Genomic DNA, 17,534 nt, shown 5'->3' with positions numbered 1-17,534 from the left:
GTAAGTTGCATAAGCAGCACAAGGCTGCACAGGTCATCATAAGGATAGGCAGCACAAGGATGCACGAGTCATAATAGGTAGTTACAGATAGATTACATGTTCAGAACTATTTGAGAATCAAAAATGTGTGTGAAAGGTACATGTGAAAGGCACACTTAGATTTGAAGATGAATAGTCCAGCACAGTGATATGCATTACAAAATGGAGGGTGCAAAGATGTAAAGCACACCAAGATTTGACATGCCATACGAAGACATGGAGATCTGGATTCGGCGAACAAGGGCTCAAGGATTATAGGTGGGGGGAGGGACCAAGACCAGGTCATGTGTGTAAGTGGGATAAACACACGTGGAGCTCTCACCTTAGGCAATGCTGGAAGGAGGTACGTCCAAAGCAGCTCCTCAGAACATCTGATGGCGGCCAGATCCGGAATAAACAGATTTGATGGCACTCGAGGCCCAGACAGGACCTGACAGGGAGGGACTTGGCCCGTAGAAGGAGGCCCTTTGAGGGGGCCGCTGATTGCCTGTCGGCTTCTGCAGTGGTCCACAGAGAGATAGTGGTAGAGCCCATCCAATCATGGCGCATCCACAAGTCACAATGCCAGCCAAATCAGCTGGAACAGCAGCCCGCGCGGGGCGGCCATCACGAAAGGCCTCACTGGGCCGATTACATCAAGCACGCTCAGGAGGAAAGTACGGGTAGGCGGAGAGATGCTCCCAGCAGCACTTGTATGAAAATAAATGACCTTTTCATAGCTGGAGAAATGTGTCCAGTGAAAAAGAAAAGGGGCCACATCACATGCCTGCTTAAGCCGGCTTAGAATTGGTATTTTTCTTGTTGTCCCAACCATGTACCCAACTCCCACTATAGTCCAATTATTATTTGCTCTTCCACAGCATAGTCCACTAGGTCAAACACTGATGAGAAACTGACAAAGGAGGTGTACAATTGATGACCTTGTTTTATTCAAACTTTTAAACCAAACTGAGCAGAGCTCATGCCAGCTCACATTTGGACCCCTCCCCTTCATGATGCATTCTGGAGAGACTACTATAATACCCTTCGAGAAGTCCCCATTGTGAAGGAGGGGCTCCAAGTTCACTGGACTGTAGCCCCTTTCTAAAAAGGTCCATACAGTGAAGGGGGATACATTTCTGTTTCTTTGATAGACAGACTCGGGCTACTCTTTTTAAAGAGGAGATGGAGTGCTCACTCAGTCGAGTGGCAGAAGTTTCCCTCTCTTGCAGTGAGAGAAGTGTCTAGTGATTGCCTCATTCTGAATGCGCACAGCCCCAGCCATGGAAATAGGATTGATACATAAATGCAGCAATCAGAGGGATGGGAAAACAATACAATGAAGAGGTGGGACTAGGAATCTCCCATTACAGGTCATAAGGGGAATTTTATTTTTCAACCCCATCATGAGCCCCTAACCCTAGTGTTTAGGATTTTTCGTTTTAGCTTCTAGCAGACTTTAGTTAGGACCATCAGGCACTATTTACTCAAGGCAATGCTTGCCCATCATGAACTGGACTGCTGAGTACAGATACTAGCCTGTTCAGGTCAGTGGGACATGCCATGAACTGAAGTCAATGTATCACGCCGGTTGAGACTAGTGAGCACAAAAGGCCTCTCATCAACATCTGAAGCTCTCATAGGGGCCCAGGCCAACGTCCCTCTCCCAACGAGGGGACGCCAAAAGTGGGAGCAAGTAACCTTCTTTAACTGGACCCAGAATTTACCACAAGGTATCTTTCACTTTGAACATACACGATGGACCACTGTTTTTCTTACAGTAGGGAATATTGTTAAGGGGGGGTTGCGGGAATAGCATGCCAAAAGACAGCACGTGTGTCAGGATGTGTCCTACTTGGTCCTTGAGGGCCCTTTGGCGACGAGCTGTTCCCTCTTCAAAATAGCGTCTGCAGCGCTACGGCTCGTCCCACACCAACATAGCCACCATGACGGGGGCATCAATTGGCATCGTTCCAGGAAGTACGGCGCTCCACTTCAAACAACCATAAAGCGGCCACCCTCAAGTTATCCTCGCGTCACAACTTCTCTCACATTGCACGGCACTTCGGTTCTCCTTTAAACCCCTTTATTTATATCCTCCCTCTCTGCCTGCTCCTCATGACCCTTGAATCACCTTCCTGTTACTCTGCTACCTTTCAAGATCCTTCCTTCCTTCCTTCCTTCCTTCCTTGCCTACTCACCTCTTGTACTGTCTTGCTGCTGACTCAGATATCCGTTTACAGCAATCTTCTACTGGTGCTCTGTAACAGCTGGTACCCTCCAAGCCTTGGACACGTCATCCCTGCACAGCAGTAGGAATCCAGAGGGTTTCTCTCCTTGGGGTTTTTTCTCTCTTGTTGGGCTGCTCCTCCGGGGTAGCCACGATGCCTTTCCCGTTTTCACAGGATGCATCATGGCTTCATGGAAGGACAGACCCTTTCCCTACCCAGATCGAAAACCCACGCTACAGAAGGTAAGGCGCAAACCTGATAAAGTGCCTATAGAAAGTTCATTGATCATGGGCCCCAAAAGGGATACACGTAGCAGGTCTGGAGTCGATTCACAATGGGTCGAGTCTAGGATGCTGGCTTCCTTGCAAATAAACCGAATACATCATCTTGCTTAATCATCACCTGAAATTAAGATGGAAATTCCTTTCGACTTTCACATCTTCGGCCATGCAGGAAGTTAACTTTGTGGGGCCAGAGCTGAATGCCAGTTAAGGGTCCTGGTGCTGTCCCAGTAGTGACTGTTTTGAATAGACGGACCCGCCTGCCCTTTAAATCTACATAAAGCACAAGAAAAACCTGGCATGGTCGAATGTCAGCACTGAACAGTCCCATTGCCATGCCGACTAAAATGCAGCCAGAGGGTACAGTGCAAGCAAAGCATGTGGTCTTCATTACTTGCAAGTTACCAGCCCCTTCTGAAATGAGTAACCTCACGCTCAACCACCCAAAGGATCAAACACCTTAACAAGGGGGGCTTAGGGAGCACCTTTCATTCACCCCCTTCATCCCCCCCAAGTCCTCTTAACCGATCCTACACCCTAATAAGGGTATGTTGGGGGATCTGCACTCCAACCAAGCGCTGGAACCCTAGGAATCTCGGCGCTTAGGATAAATGAGAGCCGAGGCTTGCATAGTGGTTAGAGTGTAACTGCTTTAATTAAGCACGTGTGCCTATAATGCCAGGTGAATGTATTAAACACTGGAGCCGACTCGTGTTTCAACCCAACAGGGGGCTTTTTCAAGGCTCTGGTGGTAGTCAGTGTTATCGGTATTAGATAATGCATCATTGCCCCATGTGAAGGGCCCAAGCAAACATGTTACAAGTAGGAGGTTGCGTGACAATTGTGAGTGAATCAACATACAGTGAAATGAACAGTGGAGTGTAAAAGCGTGACCAAAAGAGTTAATGGTTTTAACAAACAAATTACGTTGTGATCCAATCAGAAAATTATATATTTCAGCATGTTGTAGACAATCGTGAATGTCATACATGAATATGATAGGAATAACAGCTTAAGTATCATGTGTGTATTGGCAGTGAGAGAGCAAGATCAAATGAAGAACAAGTTGGGAAGGAGAAAAGAGAAGAAGGGGGTAGATTAGTTGGAGGTGGAGGTGGAAGAGGGAAACTGGACTATTATGCTCAGGACTTGCATCCATAAGGAGAAGTGATGCCTTGCCGTGTATTAATTGTCCAGAGTAGGACTAGTGAGCTCAGGAAGAGGGGCTCAGTTCAATAACCTGTGGGGTGAGATGGGAAAAGTAGGTGGGGAGAAGGCTATGCCAGTGCTGGTCGCAAGTGCAAGCCGGAGCTAGGGAGCGGGATCAAAGAGTTCCCACAAGACAGGGAAGGAAGTTTTGTCCATGTAATGTTGAGGCAAAGCGATCGGGGAGTGCATGTGTCCTGGCAGGGGGGCATGGAACATCCAGATGAAAGGGGCCTGAAAGGGTGGAAAGGTTAGACCAGGAGCTCAGTGCGAGGAAGACGTAAGGACCTGTCCGGTATATGCAAGAGGGGCTGTGTGGCAGTGTCGCTGTGAGGAAAACCGCCATGGTTGGTGCATACCTCACTAAGCATGTGAAGGGCAGAGAGCGGCAAGTTGGGTGCAGAATAAGAAAAAGACATACACATTTTGACAGAGAAAGGGGTCCTCCCTTCCCCTATGGTTTCTCTGGTAATTTAAAAGTGCATCCAGCACCTATGGATGAAGGTCAATGTTACACACAAATGGAGAGGGGGGGGGGGGGTGTGGTTCCTACCCTGTGTATTGCCCTATCCACAATATTTCACTTCACAGTTCAAGGGGCGGTGGGGAGTGGGGACAACTTCTCCCTTGAAGTTCTTCACTTCTTACCCGCAGTTTGAAGGAAAATACTTATTTTCCTTTACAAAGTGCACTTTCAGCACCCAACACTTTAACGCCATTCCACTTAGCATTAGGGAAATTAATCTTCTCTTCCAGTTCCTTCGCTTATTCTACTTGATCTCAATTTGACTTTACGCCAGTATTATGAATCTTCCCCTGTATTCTTAATCACATTGTTATTTTGTCCTCTTTTGATCTCTGGTATACTTTCCTGCCAGGGTATTTCAGACTTTCTCGCTGGTTCTTGAAAAGGGTTTGAGTCTTCCCTGTTGGGTTCACAACTTCAGGTTTTCTTGCCTCCTCACTCCTGGTTTATTCCTTTGCCAAGATACTACTTAATTTCTTACGCCTGGCTTACTCCTTTGCCAGGGTATCCCTTTATTTCTCGCTCCTGGCTGACCATCTTGCCAGGGTATCACTATTTCTCATCTTCCCTTCTTGTTGTCGAGATGGATTTCTAAACTCGGACCTGGTGGGCAGAAGCTTTGAGGCCATCCTTGGTTTAGTGAAACAGGGACCTTCTGGACAAGATAGACCAATCTAGGCAGCTTTGCAGGCAGTCAAGACTAAGTCTCAGGAGGGGTGAGAGTGATCGGAACCCCACAATGAGAGCACACAGTAACAAACCACAAATTACTCTTAGACAAATATATAGATGCGAACCACAAATTACTCTTAGACAAGTGTCTATGAAACATATCTATACATTTATTGTCAGCCGGACCAATAGACACAAGTAAACATTAGTTATATGAAAACAGTTATCACACAAAATCCTTACACTAGATAACATATATACATTATTTTCCCTACTGCTACACAGCAGTAAAACACATCCACAACCTGTAAAGAGAGGGTTGAGATAATACACTAGGAGCATTAGACAATTCTTCTGAGTCGTTCCCTAACTTTGGAGTTCAGCCCAAAGAAGAGGGGAGCCTTGTGCTCAACAGAACAGCTGTGCAAAAAAATAAAAAATAAATTAAAAAACGATTGCGCATTCAAAAGGAAAAAGAGGGTCTTCTTGGGAAGGCTGTAGCAAGTCAGGAAGGGGCTTTGGGGGATGAAGAATTGGTTCCCACTATACAAGTAGGGCCTGCTCTTGGCGGCAGACCAGTTTTCAAAAGGTGAGTATATCTAGGGAGCGCATGCTAACCCAGCCAAGAGCAAATATCTTTTAATGGTTATTTGTGCGTACAACTGATCAGTTGTGCCAGGGGGCCACCGGTAAGTGATGTAAGTACTCACCGACCCTCTGCACAGTCCGGTCCAAACCTTGCCAGTTTAGTCGAGGTCGCTAGTAGGTAAGAGTCCTGCACTCTCAATGTGCTCCGGCTCTCAGCGGCTGCGGGATAGAACGATCATCCATGACAGGACAGTTGGCTTTTCTCAGCTCGAGGTATGAGGAAAATTCCGGTGCAGCAGACTTCAGGGCACAGGAGAGCAAGGCACATATAGCGTCCGTCACCAACAAGTAGTGATGCAGGATTCACAGATGTGGGCCGCGCTACGCACTCCCCTAATTCGGGACCTAGAGGAGCTTTGCCGGAAGAGGGCACAAGACCACAAGCAAGTGATGTCCCAAGTGTCAAGTTCCAACACGAGACGGCAGCGATTCTGTGGGAAACCTCGAGGTAGAACTGGACAGATCGCTGGATGGCCCCGGAACACCATCGAGAGGGCTTGTTCAGTGGGTAAGCAGGGGGCGCAGAGAGTTGCTTTTCCCACTAATACAAAAGGAGTGAGGCGCCTCGGCAGGTCTCCTTGATCGATTAAGAAAAAAGCGGTCCGACGGAGCAGCAGAGGGCGAAGGGTGCCCAAACCTTCTAGTGTGTCTCTGGAAGGTTTCACAAGTCTGTTTCTTCGCGCAGGATACTTGGCTCCTTCTGTAGTTGGAGGAGAACTTAGGTGATCGATCCGAAATGGCTGCAGCGCCCCTTCCCTTATCCAAGATTAGCTCCGGGCAAAATTGAGGACTTTTAATTGAAGATCTGCTCTCATGCAGGCATCCCAGTCGTGGACCACTCACGGTCGACGGTGGTCTCAGTCATTCAGGCACTTCAGACATCCTAGCACCAGTAGTATGGATTGGGACCAAACAGTCCCAACCCGCTTGCTGGGCACTGTGAGAAACCTTAAGGTATTCTCCCAAGTAGACCTTGGGAGTATCTTATTTAGGTGGTCAGGGAAGGGCTGGTGCTCTCAGATCCCAACCCTGGGGGTGGACGAGCAAGGGAGGATCAGCTGGGTATGGGAGCCCAGGAGTATGTGTGGGAAAATGCCCCAGGAGATGCTGTATTTTACTGAAAAAGAAGTAAAGGATGACGAGATCCTGAAGACCTTTGTAGGTTGCGCTACTACATATATCTACCATCCTCTAGTTGAACCTTTCTTACCCAAGTCCAACAACCCCTCCATATTTGGCAAATAACCTTGGAGCCCAAACCCTCGTTACACTTAAAAACCACAACTCCTAGAATCCCTGTTTTTCGGTTTCCTATCCGAACACTCCCAGTCATCATTCTTCATGCCCCTCTGATTATTGTTTGTCACACTCCGTCTATTTGGACCAAACACTACCGTTCCCATAATCCCCTGTTTACTTTCTGACAATAATCCTGGTCATTCCAATTTATTCCACACACCCTACATATCTAGCCCTTCTGAATTTACCAAACCCCCTCGTACGAAGGCTATAATTTTGTATAACACCTTTTCCCACCAGGCTACTTTTCCACACCGTGATAACCAACGGACTAATGAAGCTGTTTGCCCAACGTGTCCCAGCCAGGGGGTCGGGCAGAGTCAGGCAATTGACCAGAATCACACACACATCTGACGTCCCTTTCCCTTTCTATCATGAATAAAAGGTTGTGCGAAAGAGCACAAGAAGAGCAAGGCAGATGGCACGACATGAGAGCTAACTCAGCACGGCAGTTCAAGAGGAGGCAGAGAAAGACGGTGCAGACCGAGAGGGTGACAAGGAGAGAAGCGACCTTGCCCTTTTCAACCAAGGCCCGTGAAACCTATACAGAAGGAATCGCAAGACTGAACAGTAGCCAGCGTGTGTTGCAGCAGATGTCAACAGAACATGAGACCCTCCTCCGCTGATAACCAAGCCAGAGAGAGAGGCTTGTCTCCGAAGTACCCTCCTTGACTCCATATATCCTGAAAAGCCAAGCGGTTCATCACAGCCGGTGAGTCAAGGGGAGAACCGTTAAAAAGCCGAAATGTGTTGAAAGAAAACACAAAGTAGCAGCTAAGGGAAGCCCAAAGAACTGTTAAAATTAAAGGGGAGACCAGCTGTAGAGGGATTCTGCACCACATGGGTGCTTACTCGGGAGACTCTGGTCAATCCCACGGTTGTTGAAACTGCAAATACCAGAAGGCCTTGGGAAGGTCGTAAAGGAACGGTTAAAGTGGTCATACAGTGGTCTTGCAAAATCCTCTGTACATTCGAAAGACTTTGACCAACAGGTGATTGAGAAGAACAAGTTACTCTCTTACCTGGTAACGTTCTTTCGATGGGATGGTCCGACGACATATTCCATATCTATGACCGTAATCACCACAGCTGTGCTGCTTCAGAAAATCTTTCGGCGTCTTCGTCGATGACGCCAAGGGCCTCCGTTGAGCCGACGTCACCGGATGTTATAAGTAGGACGCACAATGCCCGTAGCCTCAGTTGTAGTTTTTTCCCAGAACGTGTGGCACCAATCTTTTGCCAGTACAACCACAGAAAACCTTGCGGAAACTTAAGCTGTAATCGCAAAAGAAATTCTGTAGCGGGGTAGGTAGGGAGGGAGCGATATGGAATAAGTCGTCAGACCATCCCATCAAAAGAACGTTACCAGGTAAGAAAGTAACTTGTTCTTCGAGGGGATTGGGTCCTCCGACGTATTCCATATCTATGACGGACTCCCAAAGCAGTACCAACTTAAGGAGGTGGGAAAATAATTTAGAATACACACATTTAGAATGCCCAATTAAATTGCAGAGTAAAGGACTGCCTTGCCAAAGGCCAGATCCTGCCCATGGATAGAATCAAGGAAGTAGTGACATACAAAAGTATGGACCGAAGCCCAAGTGGCTGCATCACAGATGTTACGAATAGGAACACCCCTCTGCAGGGCAGTAGAGGGAGCCATACCCCTAGTGGAATGGGCCCGTAAGCCTACCGGAGGGTCCTTACTCGCCAAGCGGTAACATTCAGAGATTGCCAAGATAATCCATCTAGAGAAAATTTGTTTAGTAACAGCTTGTCCCAAACGCCTTCCAGCGTAACCAATAAAGAGTTGATCGTCCACTCTGACCCGGGACATGCGTGAAATGTAGAAGCTTAAAGCTCTCCTAGGATCCAGCCTATGGAGCCTCTCCTCTTTCTTACCAGGATGTGGAGGATGATAAAATGCCAGAAGAATAACCTTCTGGCTTAAATGAAATTCTGACACCACTTTCAGAAGAAAGGAAGGACAAACTCTAAGGACAACCCTGTCCTTATGAAACACAGTGAAGGGTGGCTTAACTGAAAGTGCCTGTAACTCACTCACTCTGCGAGCGGAAGTGACCGCAACTAAAAATACAGTTTGAAGGGTTAACAGTCTCAAAGGACAAGAATGCAAAGGCTCAAAGGGAGCATCCATTAGAAACTTGAGAACAAGGTTCAGATCCCAACCGGGCACCTGGAAAGGTGACGGAGAGAACACATTAGTGAGCCCTTTCAGAAACTGAGAAATTAAAGGGACTTTAAAATAAGAACACTCCTCAGACGAGCGCTTAAGTATAGACAGCGCTGCCAGGTAACCTTTAATGGTACCCACTTGCAGGCCCTTGTGGGCCAAAGAAAGCAAGAAAGACAGAACAACAGGAATGTCACATGAAAAAGGATCCACATTCTTAACCCTGCACCAGTCGCAGAACTTTCTCCAACGGCAACGGTACAGGGACTTTGTTGACGGCCGTCTGGCCGAAAGCAACACCTCCATCACGTCTTCATGGCGGTCCCAATCCTTATACCTCAACCTTTCAGAAACCAAGCGTGAAGGTTGAGGGACATGAACTCTGGATGGAGAACCTGACACCCCCTCCGGTGAGAGCACTTCGGTAGGGAAGACATCGTGGAGGGCAGATGGACAAGTCGAGAAGGTCCGGGTACCACGTCCTCCGGGCCCATGCCGGAGCAATGAGGATCATCCGGGAACCGAACCTCTGCAGAACTTGCGGGATGACGGGGACTGGAGGAAACGCGTACAGTAGTGTGAAGGACCACTCCACCACAAACGCGTCCAAGGCTCCTCTTGGAGGAAATTCCCGCAAGCAGAACCTTTCGCACTTCCGGTGGACACTGGAGGCGAAGAGATCCACTTGAGGGGCCCCCCAAAGGGCAAAGCTCTCCAGGAGAATCTCCTGAGCCAGCTCCCACTCGTGAGAGATCGCGCTCTGCCTGCTCAGAGCGTCCGCCGTCTCGTTTTCGTCTCTGGCCAGATGAACTGCCCGATTTCGAAATTTCCTGCTAGATTGCCCAGAACCGGAGCTGAATCGCCTCCCTGCACAGAGGAAGGGACCCTACCCCCTTTTTGTTGAGGTAGTGTATGGCCACTGTGTCGCCCGTCAATATCAGGACATTCTTTCCTCCCACAGTCGGCAGCAAAGCCTTCAGGGCAAGCCTGACGGCCCTCAGCTCCAACAGATTGATATGGGGTCTGGACTAAGCTCCCCATCCTGTGAGGGATGCGTCCGTCACGATCGTCACCTCCGACCAGGGCTGCCAAAATGGAGCCCCCCTCATCAGATTGCCTTCAGTCGGCCCACCACAGAAGGTCACTTGCGAGCCCACTGCAAAGATCTCATCCGCAGACGGGCCTCTGGCACCAGACAATGCAGGATGCCATGAGGCCGAGTGTTAGGGAGAATTCTCTGTTTAGGCTAATTTCCCAAACCTAGTGAGTCCCCCAGCATCTTTGCTGGATTTTTGGGGTTTATTTTCTTCTCCTGCTAAGAGTGAGACTCTTTCTCCCACTCTTAGACATGATTGGAGATATCCTTTGACTTTGTAATGTGTTTAATGGGCTATGGGGTCTTACTCCATAGGGTTTCGTGTATTTTTGGTAAGTGTGTTACACAGCACCCTCAGTGCAGTAACACAGGGGTGTCATAATGACCCCCAAACATAGACTCCATACCCTGGGACTGACTACTGTCTCCCAGGGCATGTAAAGTCACCATTGACTTTACTAGTCTTAAATTGGGAACAGAACCAGTACAAACCATCATATTGTGGAAGTACTGGTAGGGGTAATTAGATTGCCCCTGGGTCTGGCACTGTGCACAGCTACCAGGTAAATCTGGGTGGTACAGACTGCTACCAATTGGGTTTACTGCCAACACCGGTAGTCCTAAACCTTTAGCAGTGGTCCCTAAGGGAACTGTACAGGTTTCTGCCTAACACAGAGCAGCCTCAAGAACTCAAACGCCGGGAGACTCTGGGCATGTCGAAACTTGTGTACCATCTGCTGAATGTGAAGAGCCCTCACCTGGGGAGGAACACACTGCCCCAGGGAAGTGTGGAGCACTGCTCCGACGTACTGGAGCCGCTGAGTTGGCGTCAAGTGGGACTTCTTTAAGTTGAGGGAGAAGCCCACTTGTGGAGGGAGAGGCAGGTGACGGACAGATGATCCGGGACTTGCTCAGGAGAGCTTGCCCTGATCAACCAATCGTCCAGGTAGGGGTAGACATGAATCCCTCCTTTCCTGAGATGTGCTGCCACCACCACCATGAGCTTGGTGAAAACACTCGGGGCGTATGTCGATCCGAACGGCAAGACCAGAAACAAAGTGCGACACGCCAACCGCGAACCTCAGGTACTTGTTCTTGGGATGGATCGGCACATGAAAGTAAGCGTCCTTGAGGTCGAGCAACACCAACCTGTCCTGAAGTTGAAGGGCCTGGAGGACTTGAGAGAGAGTAACCATCTTGAACTTGTCCTTCTGAAGGAGCTTGTTCAAACCGTGCAAGTCCATGATGGGTCTCAATCCCCAGTCTTTCTTCGAAATCAAAAAATAAGGGGAATACCATCCCTTGTTCCTCTCCGCTACAGGCACCAGTTCTATGGTGCCTTTCTCCAGCAGGGATTGAATTTCCTGCACAAGGAGCGGATCCGGACCCTTCAAAAGAGAGATTCCCTGGTGGATTGTCGTGAAGCCTCTGCTGGAAAGGAAGACAGTAGCCGTGCGATATGATCTCCAGAACCCACACATCTGAAGTAATGGCACGCCATTCTACAAGATGCTGCGCCAGCCTTCCCCCAACCGGCGAAGCATGGGCCTCATGACTGAGCTGAAGCGGCTGCGGCAGTGCCCGAGGACAAAGAGGCAACTGCTTGCGCGGCCTTGGCACCTCGAGTACCTTGTTTTCCACCTCTGGCCCTTTGACTTGCAGCTCCTCTCGCTCTACCAAAGGACGAGTAATAACAAAAGGAACCTCCCCTCCATTGCTGTCCCCTAGGATGAAAAGGCGGAGGTTGGCAGACTGCAGCGCCCAACGACTTTGCTGCAGCTTTTGAGGTCTGCAACCTCTCAAGACTCATCAGCCTTGCTGCCAAAAAGATGTTCACCATCAAAGGGCATGTTGAGTAGTCGGGCTTGCACATCCGGAGTAAAACCCGACTTCCGCAACCACGCAAACCTGCGCATTATGGTGCTCGCCGCCATGGACCAGCTGACGCAATCAACCATGTCCAGACCCGACTGAACGGATTGACACATGGCGTCCTTGCTATCCTGCACGATAGCAAGGAAACCATCCCTTTCCTCCCCTCGGGGATACGATCAGCCGCTAAGGAAATGCAGTTCCACAGAGTGTGCGTGAAACGAGACAAGGCACAAATGTAGTTGGCAGCCTGAAGCGCCATACCCCCAGAAGAAAACACCTTCCTCGCCCAGCCGTCAAAACGTTTGTTGTCCCTATCAGGAGGGATGGTAGGATACAACGCCTGCTTTGCTGGGGCCGGGGCCGTAGCCGCCTGCACCACCAAACTCTCCGGAGTAGGGTGCGCTGTCAAGTAGCAGGGGTCACCACTGGCTGGGCGATATTTCTTCGGCAAGGACTTGCTCACTGCCGGGAGACTCTCCAGAGAAGTCAAAGCCGCAGCCACCCTTCTCTGCAAGGCCTATGGAATGGCAGCACCGGGTCAGTTGGAGGACCTTGGTCCAAGATATCAGTCAGGTCACCCTGCTGAAAATCCCCAGGAGGGGCAGACCAACCCAGGTATTCAGTGACCCTCGACATGAGGCACCGATATTTAGATTCGGCATGCCTGCCAGGCTCCGGCCTACTAAACTCCACCTCCGGAGAGGTGTATAGACCACTGGCGTCGTGCAGAGACTGACGCAGGTCCTCAAGTTGACTGTGACCAGAAACAATGTCATCAGGAACCAATGCAGGAACCTCACCTTCCTCAGACCCCTCATCCACCTCAGAAATATAATCCAGAGGCTGGAAAGAGGGTACAGAAAAAGGCACAAAGACATGTTTAGCCTTAGCCATCGCTTTTCTTGCGGGTGCTACCGTGCCACAGGGTACCTCCGACAAGGCTGCCTCGAAAGGCGTCGACACAGGTCTTGAGGGCAGAGCCCTGATTGCGTCTCTCAATAGCCTGGGCGTCGACGGCGTCAACGACTTCCTCGGAGGCGGGGCCTCGAGAGAGTCCGTCGATGACCTCGGCGCCGCCGGCGTCGATGTCTTCTTCGAAGACTTCAGAGTCTCGCGGTCTCGATGGCGTCGAGGAGCGGGACCTGGAACGGGTATGCCTAGAGCGACCATCCTTGTCCGACCGGGACCTCTAAGGCGCCCGTTGGTCGTGACGACTGCTCGAGCCCGAAGGCGGATGAGCAGTGTCTCTAGCGTGGCCTCGACCGGCGTCCTCAGATGGCACGGCCGGTCCGGAGCCCTGCGATTGAAATTTCAACATCTCCTTTCGGAACAAATCCCATTCCTCAGGAGTGGAATGCTTGTTGCGACAAGCTACCCGCCGACGGGCGGAGTCCTCGGAAATTGACGGGAAAGGAGACCTGTGACAGCGCTTCCTAGAGTGCCTCGAAGAGGCAGAGGAATGGCGGGACCGACTCCCAGACCGAGAACCCCCGGACTCACGATGATGCGGAGAGTCGCCCCTCGAATCGTCTGTCGAAAGACCAGTGGAACGCGACTTTCGGGGCTTGGCCACCTTACCGACCGACAGCTTCTTCTTACGCTCCCGCAAGGCCTTTGAAGTGAGCGATTGGCAGTCGACACAGTCGTCCGTATCATGGTCCTCCCCGAGGCACCAAAAGCAAGCGACGTGCGTATCCGTCTGGGACATCTTGGACCCGCACACCCCACACTTCTTAAACCCGGGACCGCGGGGTGGAAGAAGCCAAAGACATCATTATTCGATAGCAATGAAGAAACATGTTCGAAGAACCAAAAGAACAGGATATAGGAGAATCGAGGCACGCCGAGATCTCCGAAGCGAACACGTTCGCGGAAAAAACAGAACTGAGGCTAGGGGCGTTGTGCATCCTACTTATAACATCCGGTGATGTCAGCTCAACGGAGGCCCTCGAGGACAGCGTATCGATGTCATCGACGCAAGGCAGACACCGAAAGATTTTCCGAAGCAGCACAGCTGTGGTGATTACTGTCATAGATATGGAATACGTCGGAGGACCCAATCCCCTCGAAAGGCATGATTGATAAAGTCGGCCTGAGTGAATCCGGCAGAGGGATGCTGACGAAATGGGGAAAAGCTTGAAGTCACTATGAACAGTGTGTTGACAGAAGCAAACCCAGACCGAGGGATGGCCACAGTGAACTGTTCAGCAAAAGCTGCCAAGAGTGAACCCGGCAGAGGGATGTCAACAGAATGGGGCAAAGCCTGAAGAAGTGTTTAAAAATACATTAAGATTTGTGGACCAAGGAAAAGCCATAGTGAACCCGGCCGAGTGAGGCTGACGTTCGAGAGGGGTCTGAGCCGGAAGAGGGAGAACCCCGGGGTGAAGAACCATTACCCTAATAAAGAGAAAAACTGGTTTGATTGGACTTTTGTTTCAGTACTTTGAGCCAGACTGGCCCTCGAAAGCAAAAGAACAGCTATTCGAGGCCCTGATATCATTAGGGAACTTTCTAGGCATCTGCGCCCGGAAGAGGGAGATCCAAGGGTGAACACATCACCCAAAATTCATTGAAAAAAGGAACAGTTTATTTGAATAGGCTCAATAAGATTTGTGAGGGGTCTGCGCCCGGAAGAGAGGGACCCAGGGGTGAAGCCATCACCCAAAGTATACGTGAAGCAGAACTTTGTATGTGTTTGTTCGATACATCCGGCCTTGAAGGCAAGAGACTTTTTATTGAAAAGAGACTTAACCATCGAAGAACCAGATAGCTGGTACGAACTGTCGGTTAGTGCTGGGAAAGCTCGAGTATGTGTTGTGCTCAGATGTCCCGTGCTCTAAACGTGGGAAAGGGAGACCCCGACCACTGCATCCTAACACATTATTTGTGAACACTTCTTTCTTATGAAACCTATCCCACACTCTTTTTGAAATTAGCGTAAGGATTTGGCAATAGTTTTTTTAGTATAGGCCCTTCTTATTTTGACACAATGCCTCTGGCACTGCCTTATTGTTATTTGATGGTCGTAGCGTGCATCCATCTTAGATTTAGGTTAGGCGTTTTTCCACCATGCATTAATTGATTAATAAACACCCTTGAACTGTGATCACTTGTGTCTGTCTTTACTGTTGCCACCATGAGTTCCTTACAGCACGCACACGAGACAGGCAGAAGTCCGCGAAAGAGATTGGTTTCGTGGGAGGCTGCATGCCCAAATAAGGAAAACCGGCTTACTCAACCTGGGTGAAGGCAAGGGACAAAATGGCCATGGGACACAACAAAAGAATTTTTGGCTCAGCGATTTTCGGACCTGGCCACAGTCTTGAACCAAACGCGGTAAAGGGGATCCAATTCAGTAAAAAGAAGTAAAACACTTATAAAAAGTAACTGCTGCCACCAGTACATTCCAGGCACACTCGTACAATCCCCAAATAATCCTTTGAGGGTGTCTATGGCCATAAAAAAACAAGAACCCAGCGCAAAGCACGGGAAGGTACATTGGGCACTGTTAAAAAGTTACCAAGAAATGGCAACATATTCAAAGACTAAAGGAAACAGTTTCCCAGTACTGACAGTCTGAAAGACGTGCAGGTTCCCCATAACAAGTGAGCAAAAGTGCAGGGGAGCTCAGCTGAAGGCTGGGCTCTAATGGAAAAAGTCAGGATAGTAAAGCCAAACAAAAGCAAAAAGTTTGGGGTGGTGGGTTCACAAGTGGAGGAAAAATTACACCAAAATGAAATCTTTCCTAAAACTTGTGTAGGAATTTCACGTCTTCCTGTTTTACTCCCTTGTCAGGTTATCACTTCACTTCGTAACCCTGGTTTACTCTCCTGCCTGGGTATCACTTTGCTTCTCACCCCTGGTTGACTCTCCTGCCAGGGCAGCACTTCACTTTTTATCACTCCCTCCTGAGTAGTAGTCTCAGACTACTTCTTTGCCTGGTGCACTAACCTGCCAGGGCTTTCTCCTTCTGTATTCACTCTTTATTTCATTCACGTCACAACAACTTTCCACATTGGGTCATTGACCCCTTTCTGATAAAGTTCATATTAACTTTGCCTCCCCTTTTCAAGGGTTGGGTCTCTGATCCCTTTTCAACACAGTCCGTATGTATGACAGTTCCACTTTTTAAGTTTTGCGATTTCATCTCACTTTTAACAATGTTCACATACACATTACCCCCTCCTTTGGGTCACAGAACCTTCTTTCACAATATTCTCATTTGCATCAGTCCCTCTACTACTTTCAATGGCTTTCTCGCATTCTCAAAGCGATGCAGCATTCACTCTTAAGCACCCTGGTAACCCATTCTGTCTCCCTGGGCTTACCGGATATCTCTGGCGGTCTTTGCGTTTCCGCTTTGTCTTCTTGCTTGGCCTGCTGAATAGGCGTACGTCCCATCAGCTGGTGAGTCTTCGCTTTGGTTTCTCTTGCTCCAGACAGCTCATGCAGCTCCCGGTTAGCAGGTGGCAGGCAGCTTTCCGTTTTAGTCTCTGTGCCATGAATCACAATCTTCTGTTTATGGCGTTTGTCGGCGTTCACATAGGTAGCCGACAGCATTGGACACTAGCACTCTCTTCCCTTGCTATCAGCTTTAGCAGTTTTAAACTTGCCGGCATAAGTCAAAAATGTCTAAAGACTAGAATGCAGGGTTGTCTTACCGCTTCTTTATTCCATCTCTCTTCTTCGTCTTAGTAATTAAATGGGGGTGGGGGACAAACAGGGAATTTGGTTGGAAAAACATGGGACTTCTTTCTCTATGTTACAATAAGCTATACAGTTATGTTTTACAGGTGTGTGGGCGTCATGTGGAATTAAGATCGCCAGGTTACTTTTCTCTATGTGTTTCATACCTCTCTGGAGCTGGTCTCCCCCCCCCCTCCCATTTCGTCCTCCTGCAGATAGACACCCCCAGAGCCAGAGTAAGGTAGCTTCTGCCATTCCCTGGCCACATAAGGGAAGCTTCCCTCCAGAGAATCAGTGATGACACTGTTCGATTCGTCAAACCAAATGTCCAGGGGAAGACCGTTGCCTGGAGGGCTTGGGTAAAAGTGACTAACTTGTTAAGCACTCAGACGGGGAGAAATTCTTTTGGAAGGTTTTATATTCAAGAAGCCTATGAAGCCAATCTGAACCCAAAAGGGTTACAATTAGTTTGCCAAGAAGAAACCAATCGTGCTGTGATGCTTCGAACTCCCCCGAGACTTGACAAGGCTTTGGGAACGCGTAGGGTGTTGCTGCCCTGAACTGCATCTGTTTAAGATATGGTGCTGGGAACATTTCCTCGTTAGTTATGCCATACCTTACTCCAGGGAGATGCATGGAGACATCATGATGCAGGCATCCCTATATATAGTAACAAATGTAATAAAATAAAAATAAATACAAATATCTGAAGGATTTGGTTATATGCAACTCTAAAAAAAGCTATTTATGGACACAGATGCCCTTGTGGCCTATATTATCTTGGAAAGGCCACTTGAAGGGA

The sequence above is a fragment of the Ambystoma mexicanum genome, chromosome 9 (assembly GCF_040938575.1).
Source record: "Ambystoma mexicanum isolate Mex_15411 chromosome 9, UKY_AmexF1_1, whole genome shotgun sequence".
In the NCBI taxonomy this organism is placed as follows: Eukaryota; Metazoa; Chordata; class Amphibia; order Caudata; family Ambystomatidae; genus Ambystoma; species Ambystoma mexicanum.
The sequence above is the reverse complement of the archived record's forward strand: the minus strand, read 5'-3'. Positions refer to the sequence as shown.